This window comes from Tursiops truncatus, chromosome 14, assembly GCF_011762595.2.
Source record: "Tursiops truncatus isolate mTurTru1 chromosome 14, mTurTru1.mat.Y, whole genome shotgun sequence".
Taxonomy (NCBI): Eukaryota; Metazoa; Chordata; class Mammalia; order Artiodactyla; family Delphinidae; genus Tursiops; species Tursiops truncatus.
This window is the reverse complement of record NC_047047.1, coordinates 86406473-86421299: the sequence shown is the minus strand read 5'-3', so window position 1 is coordinate 86421299 and position 14827 is coordinate 86406473. Positions and strand designations below refer to the sequence as shown.

Genomic DNA, 14827 nt, shown 5'->3' with positions numbered 1-14827 from the left:
CCTCAAGTAACCCTGAGAGAACTGCTCCAAGGAGGTGAGGGGGGAGCTAGGATATACAGGAGTTTTGCAACAAAAGATTACGGATAATAAAAGAAAACGATATCTCAAGTTAAGGAATTCAGCACTTTTTCTATGCATGGGAAGATGCAAGAGTCTGGGCTCACTGACATCATTCCTTTGATATGCACCTCAGCTACCTCAGCTACCTGGGGCCGGTATCCTCTGTTTTCACATGCTGAGTTTCACCTTCCCGAGTGGCTGCAGTCTGACGGCTGCTAGATGGCAGGTAGTCTTTGTTTCCTCCCGAGCTCCCTCAGGGCTCACTGCTCACCTTCAGAGGTGGCTGCAATCGCTGATGACTGTGACATCATTTGTTTACTGATACGGCAGTCAATATTTTATTTCTCACGTGCATTCTTTAGTATTCTGGTCAATGAAACAGGCCAATACCTTTTCCCCTTCACTTGGAAGAAGAACGACTCACCTGGACAGTAATGCCTCAGGGTTTCACTGAGAGCCCTTATTTCTCACAAATCCGAAGGCTGATCTGGATGATGTAAAATAAAGTTCCCTAAAGGTTCTACTTTGTTGCTTCATGTAGATTTGCTTCTTTGCTCTCTTTTCAAGCCTCTTCACAGGAAGATAGGCTCTACTTGCCATAAAGGGATACAAGACTGCCAAAGAAAGTGGCAGTTTTCCCAATCCCAGGTTCGACCTTAGGGCATCTGACATCAGAGCAAGGACTACACGTAGATTCAGACAGGCTTCATGCTGTCATAAGTTAACCAGCTGAGAGGTTTTCTTGGGCCAGCTAGTTACAGCTGAAATTGGATTCCAAATTTCTCTCTTATGGCCAAACTTCTATATGTTTTACTGAACAATAACAACCCTGACCCAATTTTATGGGAAAAACCAGATGACATGGTCTTCAAGGCCATGAAGAAAACTTTGTAGAACCCACCTGCCCATGGGCATCCCAGATATCAGATCCGTCCACCCCCTTTCCTTTTTCTACATGAAAAGGAAGGGGAGAAACTAGCAGTGCGGCCAAGATGGTGGGGCCGGAAGGCCCTGAGCTCACCTCCTCCCAAAGGAGGAGCAAAATCACAATTATTTACAGAGAAACTGTCAACGAGAATGACATGAAGACTAGCACAAAAAATTTATTTTAAAGAAATAAAGAAGGAGCCAGAGCGAGACCGGTAGGAGCAGCAGAGATGTGTCACAGTCAAGACCCACACCCCTGGGTAGACAACTACAAAAAGGAGGATAATTCCAATCACAAAGGTTGTCTCCAAGGAGCGAGGGGTCCAAGCCTGGCATCAGCCTCCCCAGCCTGGGGCCCTGCAGCGGGACCCAGAACATCTGGCTTTGAAGGCCAGCAGGGCTCGTGTACAGGAGAGCCAGAGGGCTATAGGAAACAGAGGCTCCACTCTTAAAGGGCACACACAAAATCTCACATGCTACAAGTCCCAGAACAGAGGCAGTAGTTTGAAAGGAGTCTGGGTTAAAGCCACTTGCTGCTGATCTTGGAGAGCCCCCCAGAAAGGCAAGAGGCAATCGAGACTCCCCCTGCAGACAAAGATGCTGGTGGCAGCCATTTGGGGCGCCCATTCTACCACAAGGACACTAGTGCTGACAAGAGGCACTTTGGAGTCCTTCCTCTGGCCTATTAGCAACAGAGGCTTGTCTACCCGCCAGCGGGCCAGCATCAGTCCTGGGACCCTCTGAGCCCTACAAGCAGGAACCCCAGGACCTAGCCCCACCCACCAGTGGGATGGCACCAGCCTGAGGACCCCCAATCCCCAAAGTCAGCTGTGACAGGGCCAGGCCCCATCCACCAGCAGACCAGCAGCCTCTGCATGAGGCAGGGCTACGGGGCAGGGGTAGCCCTACCTACCAGTGTGCTGACAATGGTCAGCCCTGCTACAACAAAAGGGCCCACACAGCCCACAGAGGAGGCACCCCTCGAGCATATAGCTCTAGTGAACAGAGGGGAGGGTCCTATAGGAAGGGTCCCTATAGGACGTCTCCTTCATAAGGCTACTTTTCCAAGATTGGGAAATGTAACAGACCTACCGACTACATGGAAATAAAAGTACAGAATTAGGCAAAATGAGGTGACAGAGGAATATGATCCAAACAAAGGAACAAGGTCAATCCCCAGAAGAAAAGCTAAGTGAAGTGGGGATAACCAATCTACCTGATAATGGTTCAGGTAATGATCATAAAGATCCTCAGAGAACTTGGGAGGAGAATGGATGAACACTGTGAGAAGTTTAACAAAGAGTTAAAAAGAGAGAATGAAACAGAGCTGAAGAATACAATATCTAAAATTAAAAATATGCTAGAAGGAAACAACAGTAGATTAGATGATACAGAGGAATGGCTCAGAAAACTGGAAGACAGAGTAGCGGAAACCAACCAAACTGAACATAAAAAAGAAAAAAGAATTTAAAAAAAATGAGGACGGTTTAAGAGACCCCTGGGACAACATCAAGCATATAACATTTGCATTACAGGGATGCCAGAAGACGGGGGCAGAGAGCTTATTTGAAGAGATAATAGCTGAAAACTTCCCTAGCTTGGGAAAAGAAATACAGGTCCAGGAAGTACAGAGATTTCCAAACAGGATCAACCCAAAGACGACCACATCAAGACACATGGTGATTAAAATGGCAAAAAATAAAGATAAAAAGAGAATCTTAAAAGCAGAAAGGGAAAAGCAACTAGTTATGTACAAGGGAACTCTCATAAGACCATCAGCCGACCCTTCAGCAGAAACTTTGCAGGCAAGAAGGGGGTGGCATGATATATTTAAAGTGATGAAAGGAACAAAAACAAGAATACCAGGCAAAGTTATCATTAAGATTTGAAGAATAGATAAAGAGTCTAATAGACAAGAAAAAGCTGAAAGAGTTTAGCTTAACACCAAGCTGGCTTCACAAGAAATGTTAAAGGGACTTCACTATATATGGCTATACATAAATCTATTGGTAACAACAATCCAAAAATCTACAATAGATACACATGCAAGAAAAGAGAAAAGGAGCCAAACATAACACTAAAGATAGTTATTAAATCACAAAGAGAGCAAAAGAAGAGAGAAAGAACAAAAAATAACTACAAAACAAGAAAACAATAAAATGGCGATAAGTACATACTTATTAATAACTACTTTAAATGTAAATGGATTATATGCTCCAATCAAAAGAGATAGGGTGGCTGAATGGATACAAAAACAAGACTCATTTACATGAGTCTGCAAGAGACCCACTTCAGATCTAAAGACACATACAGACTGAAAGTGAGGGGATGGAAAAAGGTATTCCATGCAACTGGAAATAAAAGGAAAGCAGGAGAAACAACACTTCAAATCAGACAAAACAGACTTTAACAGAGACTGTAACAGGAGTCAAAGAAGGACATTATGTAACGACAAATGGATCAATCCAACATGGGAGTATAACAAATGCAAATAAATATGCACCCAACAACCTAAATACATAAAGCAAACACTAACCAACATAAATGGAGAAACTAAGAGTAACACAGTAATAGCAGGGTACTTTAACCCCACTTACATAAATGAACAAATTATCCAGACAGAAAATCGACAGGGGAACACTGGCTATAAGCAACACATTAGACCAGGTGAAGATATATATGTAGAATTTCATCCCAAAGCAGCAGAATACACATTCTTTTCAAGTGCACTTGGAACATTCTCCAGGATAGATCATGTGTAGGCCACAAAACTAGTCTCAATAAATTTAAGAGGACTGAAATCATATCAAGTATCTTTTCTGACCCAAATGGTATGAAACTAGAAATCAACCACAAGGAAAAACCTGGAAAAACACACAAACACACAGAGGCTACACAATATGCTATTAAGAACCAATTGTCACTGAAGAAATCAATGAGGACAAATGAAAATGTGAACTCAACAATCCAAAATCTATGGGATGCAGCAAAAGCAGTTCTAAGAGGGAAGTTTATAATGATACAAGCCTACCTCAAGAAACTAGAAAAATCTCAAATGAACAACCAGACCTTACATGTAAAGTAACTAGAAAAGGAAGAACAAACAAAACCCAAAGTTAGTAGAAGGAAAGAAATAATAAAGATCAGAGCAGAAATAAATGAAATAGAGACTAAAAAAAATAGAAAAGGTTAATGAAACTAAGAGGTGGTTTCTTGAAAATAGAAGCAAAATTGATAAACCTTTGGACAGACTTATCAAGAAATAAAAAAGAGACCCCCCCAAAATAAAATTAGAAATGAAAGAGGAGAGGTTACAACCAACACCACAGAAATGCAAAGGATCATGAGGTTACTGTGAACTATTATATGCCAATAAAATGGACAACCTAGAAGAAATCGATAAAATCCAAGAAACATATAATCTCCAAAGATAGAAGAAACAGAAAATATGAACAGACCAATGACTAGTAATGAAGTTGAATCAGTAATCAAAAAACTCCCAACAAACATAAGGCCAGGACCAGAGGGCTTCACAGATGAATTATACCAAACATTTAAATGAGTTAACACCTATCTTCTTGAAACCATTCAAAAAAATTGAAGAGGAAGGATGGCTTCCAAACTCATTTACAAGGCCAGCCTCACTCTGATAACAAAACCAGACAAAGATACCGCAAAAAAAGAAAATTACAGGTCAGTATCACTGATTAACATTGATTTTAAAAAAGCCCTTACAAAATATTAGCAAACCAAATTCAACAAAACATTAAAACAATCATATATCATGATCAAGTGGGATTTATCCCAGGGATGCAAGGATGGTTCAATATCTGCAAATTAATCAATATGATATGCCACATTAATGAATTGAAGAAAAATCACATGATTATCTCAATAGATGCATGAAAAGCTTTTGACAAAATCCACATCCATTTATGATAAAAATTCTCAACAAAGTGGGCAGAGAGGGAACATACCTCAACATAATAAAGGCCATATATGATAAGCTCACAGCTAACATCATACTCAAGGGTGAAAAGCTGAAAGCATTTCCTCTAAGATCAGGAACAAGACAAGGATGCCCACTCTCACCACTTTTATCCAACATAATATTGGAAGTCCTAGCCACACCCATCACAGAAGAAAAAGAAATAAAAGGATTTTAAATTGGAAAGGAAGAAGTAACTGTCACTGTTTGCAGATGACATCATATTATACATAGAAAATCCTAAAGACACCACCAAAAAACCACTAGAACTCATTAGTGAATTCAGTAAAGTTGCAGGATACAATATTAATATACAGAAATCTGTTGTGTTTCTATACAATAACAACAAACTATCAAATAAAATTAAGAAAACAATCTCATTTTACAATCTTATCAAAAAGTATAAAATACCTAGGAGTAAATCTAAGAAAGTAAATATCTGTGCTTGGAAAACTATAAGACATTGATGAAAGAAACTGAAGATGACACAAACAAATGGAAAGATATGCTGTGCTCATGGATTGAAAGAATTAATATTGTTAAATTGTCCATACTACCCAAGGCAATCTACAGATTCATTGCAATCCCTATCAAAATACCACTGGCATTTTTCACGGAACTAGAGGAAACAATTCTAAAATTTGTATGAAATACGAAGACGCTGAATAGCCAAAACAATCTTATGAAAGAAGAGCAAAACTGGAGGTATCATGCTCCCTGATTTCAAGCTATACCACAAAGATACAGTCATCAAAATAGGATGCTACTGGCACAAATTCAGACACATAGATCAATGGAACAGAACAAAGAGCCCAGAAATAAACCCACACTTATATGGTCAATGACTCTATGACAGATGAGGCAAGAATATATAATGTGGAAAAGACAGCCTGAAGACCAAGTTTGGTTCAGTAAAAGAAGCAACTTAATTGTCCACTGGTAGATGAATGAATAAAGAATATGTGGTATATATAAACTTGACTCTCTGGAAGCTATGGGAAAACACCTTGCTGGTATTTCTGCAACAAATGCTGCCCTTAAAGGGGCCAACAGCAGCCAAACCTCTGTCATGGTCCAAAGTGCTATTTCCCCAAATGATAATTTAGAAAAACTGGCTAGAGAGGCCCAAAAATTGGCTTCAGAAAAGGAAAAACAAGATAGGAAATTCAACAACTACTGATTTGATAAAAAGATACAGTTCTGGTTTGGAGCAAATAACAACCTAGTTCTACCAGAGACTCTAAAATTCCCATTCCTGGGACTTCCCTGGCAGTCCAGTGATTAAGACTCTGCACTTCCATGGCAGGACGCACAGGCTCCATCCCTGGTCAGGGAAATAATATCCCACATGCTGTGCGGCACAGCCAAAAAAAAAAAATTCCCTTTCCTCACTATTGTACATGCATTTAGCCATTGGTATACTGACAAAATGATAGATGTTAGATGGTAGCTAAATTAACCCATTAAAGAATTTTGGAGACTGAGTTGTTGAAGTTCTTTCCATTAACTGGAGGTAAAATAAACTCTTGTGTCTTCTGTCTAGCTGAAAACTACCCTGTTCTATGACCTTAGAACTATTAGTTGTTAGGATGTCAAGATTCCCAAAGTGGGGACTTCCCTGGTGGTCCAGTGGGTAAGACTCTGCACTCCCAATGCAGGGGGCCTGGGTTCGATCCCTGGTTGGGGAACTAGATCCCACATGCATGCTGCAACTAAGAGTCCACATGCCGCAACTAAAGACCCTGAATGCCATTACGAAGATCCCGCGTGCCACAACTAAGACCCGGTGCAGCTAAAATGCATAAACAAACAAATAAATAAATATTTTTTAAAAAGATCCTTAAAGTGAAAACAATCTCAAATGATTGACCTAAACTCTCTATCAGAGAAATTTCAATACACACCAGAATGAGACATAATGTGGAACAAAGCAAACAAACTTTAAATCCTACTAGAAAATTTTTGAGTTTCATTAAGCAATTGTGAAATTAAGTTCCCCCCAAACTGAGTTCCCGTGCTGAGTTTATGATTAACCTCTTTATTTAAAACTGTATTCTCTTTCTTGTCCCATCCCCTGCTCCTCTCAGGATGGAAAAGAGTCAAAGAAAAGGGGGAACTGAAACTGAGCAGACCCAGTAGAGGCCTTCCCAGTGACAGACCTGTTTGTGTCCTCGCTTATTATTAGTTGGGAAAAGAGGCTATTGAAATACACTGTGACCTCCTAGGCTCCTACATGTGGAACAAAGAACAGGCCCTAGCAGTTAATATTTGGGGAAGTAAAGAATGCAGAAACAAAGATAGGACAGTCAGGCAGGAGAACATCCATAACTTAAAAAATATATCAGTCACAATAACTCCCAGTTCTGTTTCAAAAGTAAACATAAGTGTGACGCACATTCTTGTTTTGCAGATACTAAAACTCCAACCAGGTGGAGGAAGTTGACTGCACGCTGACCGCCGGCATGCATGCTGACTGCCGGCATGCAGCCCCAAGATTGAATGGAACCAGAGAGTTGATGATGTTGACTCCTAAAATGCCACCCTGTTACCTCACCACCGACCAATCAAAAGGACATGCATGAGTCAATTACTCATCCCTTAACCCTCTCCCTCACCCTGTCTTTAAAAACCTTTCCCTGAAAGCCATCAGGGAGTTTGCTTCTTTCGAGAATGAGCCACCCATTCTCCTTGCTCGGTGTCTGCAATAAATTCTGTGCTTTCCTTCACCACAACCAGGGGTCAGTAAATTGGCTTTGCTGCATGCAGCTGAGCAGACCCAAGTTTGGTTCAGTAACAATTGTATGATTTATATTAATATTAAATTGTTATTTTTAAAAAATGTATTTTATTTATTTTTGGCTGTGTTGGGTTTTCGTTCTGTGCACAGGCTTTCTCTAGTTGTGGTGAGTGGGGGCTACTCTTCGTTGCAGTACACGGGCTTCTCATTGTGGTGGCTTCTCTTGTTGTGGAGCACGGGCTCTAGGTGTGTGGGCTTCAGTAGTTGTAGTACGTGGGCTCAGTAGTTGTGGTTCATGGGCTCTAGAGCACAGGCTCAGTAGCTGTGGCGCACACAGCATGTGGGATCTTCCCAGATCAGGGCTTGAACCCGTGTCCCCTGCATTGGCAGGTGGATTCTTAACCAGTGCACCACCAGGGAAGTCCTGAATTGTTATTTTGAATTTGTTCTCTCATACTGCCAGATAAAGCAAGTAATTGTATTTACATGTTTAGGTAAATTGTGCTTTCATGTTTAAGTTGTTTATTATAAAAGGAGATACAATTATATAGTCAAGGATATTAAAAGGAACTGTTCTGTTAGAACTGGACTGGAAATATCAATATGAACTCATGGCTTTATATGAAAAAAACTATTGTAAAAATGCATCTTTTCTAGCCCTGTCTACTGAAGTGGTGTAAGAGGACCTCCATGATGCACCCTAGTACTGAAATTCCAGCCTCCAATATCACTTTTTAACAAAAGGAGTCAAGGCTTTTTGGAGAAAAGGCTAATCCCATGTCTGAGACAGAATAGTACAAAATGAGCCTGGAACACCTCCTTATGCCAGAAAGTGAGAAGATGCACAGAGATTAATGGCAATCACAGGACACAGGAACTGATTTAAAAGGGGCTCCTTCTGGCCCAAAGTGAGTAAGACAACTTCAACACTGAAGGAGAATAGTGGCTGAGGTTTGTTGTTATAAAGTGAATATGAGTCACAGGTCCCTGATGATACACCAGAAAAAGGTTAACAAATTATCTTACGAGCCAGAGAATAAGACAGATCATATTTCTCTTGAGGCTTGTTACTCAATCACTGAATTACTGACTTATTTATTGTACAGTTAAAGAATAAAGAAACTAGCAAATGCATAAAAACCAGTTAGCAGGTATTATCTAACATAAATATCAGTAGAATAAGTTGTGACTGTGAGACTAAAAGCACCTATTTTTTTAATTTTTATTTTTTTATACAGCAGGTTCTTATAAGTTCTCTATTTTATATATATTAGCGTATATATGTCAATCCCAATCTCCCAATTCATCCCCCCCTTCCATGGTTTTCCCCCCCTTGGTGTCCATACATTTGTTCTCTACATGTGTCTCTATTTCTGCCTTGCAAACTGACTCATCTGTACCATTTTTCTAGATTCCACATATATGCATTAATATACAATATTTGTTTTCTCTTTCTGATTTACTTCACAATGTATGACAGTCTCTAGGTCCATCCACGTCTCTACGAATGACCCAATTTCATTCCTTCTTATGGCTGAGTAATATTCCATTATAATATGTACCACATCTTCTTTGTTCATTCGTCTGTTGGTGGACACTTATGTTGCTTCCATGACCTGGCTATTGTAAATAGTGCTGCAATGAACACTGGGGTGCATGTGTCTTTTTGAATTATGGTTTTCTCTGGGTATATGCCCAGTAGTGGGATTGCTGGGTCATATGGTAATTCTTTTGTTAGTTTTTTTTTTTTTTTTTTTTTTGCAGTACGTGGGCCTCTCATTGCCATGGCCTTCTCCCGTTGCGGAGCACAGGCTCCAGACATGCAGGCTCAGCAGCCATGGCTCACGGGCCTAGCCGCTCCGCGGCATGTGGGATCTTCCTGGACCGGGGCACGAACCCGTGTCCCCTGCATCGGCAGGTGGACTCTCAACCACTGTGCCACCAGGGAAGCCCTGTTGGAAGATTTTTAATCACAGTTTCAATTTCATTACTTGTGATTGGTCTGTTCATATTTTCTATTTCTTCCTGGTTCAGTTTTGGAAGGTTATACCTTTCTAAGAATTTGTCCATTTTTTCCAGGTTGTCCATTTTATTGGCACAGAGTTGCCTGTAGTAGTCTCTTAGGATGCTTTGTATTTCTGCGGTGTCCATTGTAACTTCTCCTTTTTTGTTTCTAATTTTATTGATTTGAGTCCTCTCCCTCTTTTTTTGATGAGTCTGACTAAAGTTCTATCAATTTTGTTTATCTCCCCAAAGAACAAGCTTTTAGTTTTACTGGTCTTTGCTATTGTTTCCTTTGTTTCTATTTCACTTATTTCTGCTCTGATCTTTATGATTTCTTTCCTTTTACTAACTTTGGGTTTTGTTTTTTCTTCTTTCTCGCGTTCCTTTAGATATAAAGTTAGATTGTTTATTTGAGATCTTTCTTGTTTCTTGAGGTAGGCTTGTATACCTATAAACTTCCCTCTTAGAACTGCTTTGGCTGCATCCCATAGGTTTTGGATCATCGTGTTTTCATTGTCATTTCTCTCTAGGTATTTTTTGATTTCCTTTTTGATTTCTTCAGTGATCTCTTGGTTATTTAATAACGTATTGTTTAGCCTCCATGTGTTTGTGTTTTTTACATTAAAAACACCTATTAAATGTACACATGCAACATTCTCTCAGGTTCCAAGCTTTAAAAGTTCAGCACATGCCATGAGGGTTATGAATAAGAATCTAGGAAGCCTGTGTCCTAAATCTGTTAGTAGATAAGTCAATCAACTGGTCTTCAGGTTGGTAAGTAGTTTTCAGTCTGGGAAGATCTAGAATTTTGTATAGAAATATCTATGAGAATTAGACCCATTGTACAGATAACTTTCGGTCAAGGGAGAAAGAGTACATCCTTGGTCTTTCTCTCATAACCATATGTAAGGGATAGTTTGGTCTGTTTAGAGTGACAGCCCAGTGGCAGTTATTTGAAATACATATCTGAGTAATCGGTTTACACTAATGATTTTTAGGTGAAACCTAGTTTAATATTGGTATATCTAAAGAAAGCTTTAGGTTCTTTAATATATGTTAATTGGATTTACAAGAAGTTGTTAGTTTTTAAGAAAGTTTTGTTACACAATTGTTTCTTGAGATACTAAAAAAATGCTTGAAGCGATGAAGATGCTGCATCTGTTCCCTCGGAAAAAGGAGGAACAACCTGCAATATGGGCAATTGACTCTATTCCTCATCAGCTGTACACAGGCCACTGGACAGAGGCCGCTTCGACCTCTGCTCACAGCGTCCAGGGCAGCCTGGGTTGGTGTCCTGGGGCCCCTCAATTCTCCCTCATGCCCTTGTCCAGATCCTTGCTCAGTAGCATTCTTGGGGGTAGGGAGGAAGGACAAAATACCTTTTTAACATTTGGGTTTGCAGCTGGATTTCCTAATATGGTCATTTTTCATTGCTTGCTTCACCTACTTGCACCACTTTAAGGCTTTCCTGACCTTCCTGGTCAGCAGGCATGTTTTAGTTGTAATGTGCCTATTCTTCCCACAGCCAAGGCTTTCCCCTGCAGGAGAACTAATGCAGCCTGAGGCTAGGAGGGAAGAAAGGCATCATTATGTTGCATCTGTGACTGATGCCGGCAATTGAGCAGGGCCCTGAGTGTGCAGGAAAATGGCTGTCATTAAGCCTCTACATATGCTGTGCCTTTCAGAGTGGACATGGAGTTAACTTCATGCCTGGATGAACAATGTAGTACAATTACAACTAATACTGATGTAGCAAGCGGGGATGACCTCATCTCCCTTGGTCACCCTTTGGCTATTCCCATTTGCAAAGGGCTTACAAGACAATGGATTGAGGTACTTGTTAGAAGTCGATATATTGACAGTGATGCCAATTTAATAACCAACTGTAAGGTAGATGTGGGCTATTTATGCTCCATTAGCTAACGAAGGTGTTGCTGTATTCCAGTATGGCAAGGACTCTGTGTTCATAACGGCACCTCTCCTGAATAAACAACTTAGAACTGTATTTCAGTTAGGCAGAGGCCTAAGCAAAATTTGACTCCAGTGCCTCCAATCTATACTTTTTCTATATTTCTTTTCTCCTGTTGTAAAACCTCTCCTTTCTAGGTATGGAGTGACCTTCCGCTGATCTCTGGAAGGTCAAATCTTCCTAAAGAAGGGGTGCTTTGCTGTCCCCCCTAACAGACTCCACTCTCCCAATCACTGCCCAAATGTTCTCTTATACCTCTTTTATCATGTCCCTGCTCTTCTGATAAACTAACCCTGGGGGTACGTTCTCTGTTTCCAGGTAGTATTTTCATTCTTACAGGAACTGGAAATAATGTATTGACTTGAAGGTTCCCCATGAAACCTACTTAAAAAGGTATCTTTTACTGTTATGAACATTAAAAGGATAATAAGGGGATATTATGAACAATTCTACTCGCATAAATTCAACAATTTAAATGAAATGAACCAATTCCTCTAAAAGCACAAACCGCCAAATCTCATCCAATATGAAAGAGATAATTCGAATAACCTTGTAACTATTAGGAAATTGAATTCATAATAGTAAAAAACCCTGGAAAAAGAAATCTCCAGGCCCTGATGATTTCATGGCAGAATTCAACCCAATGCTTGAAGAATTAACACTGATTCTACACAATTTTTTTTCTGAAAATAAAAGACGAGGGAGCACTTCCCAAGTTATTTTATGATGCTCGTATTAACCTAATACCAAAACCTGACAAAAACAGTACAAGAAAGAAAACTACAGACCAATGTCCTTTGTGAACACAGACATAAAAAATCCTCATAGGGCTTCCCTGGTGGCGCAGTGGTTGAGAGTCCGCCTGCCGATGCAGGGGACACGGGTTTGTGCCCCGGTCTGGGAAGATCCCACGTGCCGTGGGGTGGCTGAGCCCGTGAGCCATGGCCGCTGAGCCTGCGCGTCCGGAGCCTGTGCTCCACAACGGGAGAGGCCACAACAGTGAGAGGCCCGCGTGCCACAGAAAAAAAAAAAAAAAAAAAATCCTCATAAAAAATGTTAGTAAATGGAACCCAGTAATATGAAAAAGAATTGTATCCTATTTCCAACTGGGGTTTATTCCAGACATTCAAGGTGGGTTCAATATGTGAATAACAATTAATGTAGTCTACAATATTAACCGGCTCAAAAGAGAAACTCACGTGATTAATTGATGCATAAAATGCATAACCCCATTTATAATAAAAACTCTTAGAAAATAGGGATAGGAGGGAACTTCCTCAATAAATAAAGATAAAGAATATCTATGGAAACCTAAGGTTAACGTCATATACTTACTGATGAAAGACAGAATGCTTTCCCCCAGGGTTGGGGAACAAGGCAAGGATGTCTTCTCTCACCACTCCTCTCATTAAAGTACTGGAAACCAGAAAGTACTTTACTGAAGGCACTTTTGGAGTGCTGCTTTGGTGGAGTGGCTGACACAGATTGAAAAGGCATGTAGAGCATTGACATGGAAATGGTTCATCAAGAGGGTTCAGAATGGCTGCCCAGATAAGACTGCAGATGCAGCTATACTTTCTCTCTTGAACAAGTCCCAAGCTGACTCTTAATTTTCCAGTGAGATAGTTAGTTGCCCTTTTTTTGAAACATTATTAGAGAAGCATATACAGCTTTAAAAATCTGAGATGAACACAATCTTAGCTTATTTAAAGTTGTTGGAAATCTTAGAGATCACCTAGTGTATTGTTTTCAGCATTTTCCACAGTGCCTGGCCCATGTAGATAATTGCTGTTAAATTTGACAAGTGAGGAAACTGAAGCTCAACTAGACTAAGTTATCTCCCCTTTGCCAGATAACGTGGCACAAGTAGTTCCCTGCGTCGGAAATGCCCTTCTCCCTGGTGACTACTCTTCCACATTGCTGGTTAATTCCATCTCTTCCAAAGAATTCCATGACTTCTTAAAGCATGAATCCTCCTGGCCACCTTTACTCATTTTACTGTTACGTGTTATTACAATTCATCATTATATATTTAGCCATACAATTTATGGGACATTATGTTCACTAACCTGCAATCTCGTGAGGGCAAGGATCCAGTGGGTTTCCCTTATAACTAGCACCTAGGGCAGCATTAGCACGGAACATTCGCATTAACAATTATTTGTGAATTGTATTTTTGGCTCCTGTCTAGGGCAGGTAGTGCTTCACACATGAGTTTCAAGTGACAGGACGGTAGGCACTTTTCCAACAAAACATTCTTCTGTTGACTTCTTGGTCCATTCTAAGGCAATGCACCATCTCTCACCACACCTTGACCACATCCGTTTCTCCAGCTCGAGCCCCGACTCTTCCCAATCATCCTTCCCCCGCTCTGGCCCTCCTCCTGGAATCGTGCGTCCTGCATCTGGCCCCCAGGTCTTCACCCCTTGGGGTGGTTCTCCTCCAGCTTCAGGCCGCCCCACCACCGCCGTTCGCAGATGTCTCAGAATTGTCGGCCGCACCAAGCAGTTAATACGAGAGCCACGTGTGGCCTGAAAATCACATTTATTTGTAAAGCACTTCGTTTCCAAAGAGCTTTCACAAATGTCATCCTTTGGGTTCTCTACACACAGAACTGGCATCCAAGTCTGTGACTCCTTCCCATTGCTTCAGCAGGGACTTTAGCTTCCTCGTGTTTTTTGTTTTTTAATTTATTTGTTTTATTTATTTATTTTTGGCTGCATTGGGTCTTCATTGCTGCGCGTGGGCTTTGTCTAGTGGTGGTGTGCGGTCTTATTGTCGTGGCTTCTCTTGTGTGGAGCACGGGCTCTAGGTACGCGGGCTTCAGTAGTTGTGGCTCGTGGGCTCTAGAGCGCAGGCTCAGTAGTTGTGGCGCACGGGCTTAGCTGCTCCGGGGCATGTGGGATCTTCCCTGACCAGGGCTCAAACCCATGTCCCCTGCATTGGCAGGTGGATTCTTAACCACTGCGCCACTAGGGAAGCCCCTTCCTCGTGTTAAGTTAGCCTTTTTAAAACGCCCTCACCTCAGGCGTAGCCCAGGTTGCTTTTCTCGGGCCCGGGGCTCCAGCCCAGACTCCGGCCCGGCCACCCGGCTACCGCCTCAAACTTCCAGAGAACGCAGAAAAACTCCCGCAAACCGCCC

At 41.1% G+C, this 14827-nt stretch overlaps 1 long non-coding RNA gene across 1 annotated transcript; it reads right to left on the bottom strand.

Moving 5' to 3' along the window:
* Positions 1-9438: 9438 nt before the first annotated feature.
* LOC141276364 (uncharacterized) lies at positions 9439-14790 on the bottom strand. Its single transcript, XR_012325832.1, has 2 exons — positions 13021-14790; positions 9439-10516 (listed from the first exon to the last, which is right to left on the bottom strand). It is a non-coding gene; the product is annotated as an uncharacterized lncRNA (long non-coding RNA).
* Positions 14791-14827: the final 37 nt, after the last annotated feature.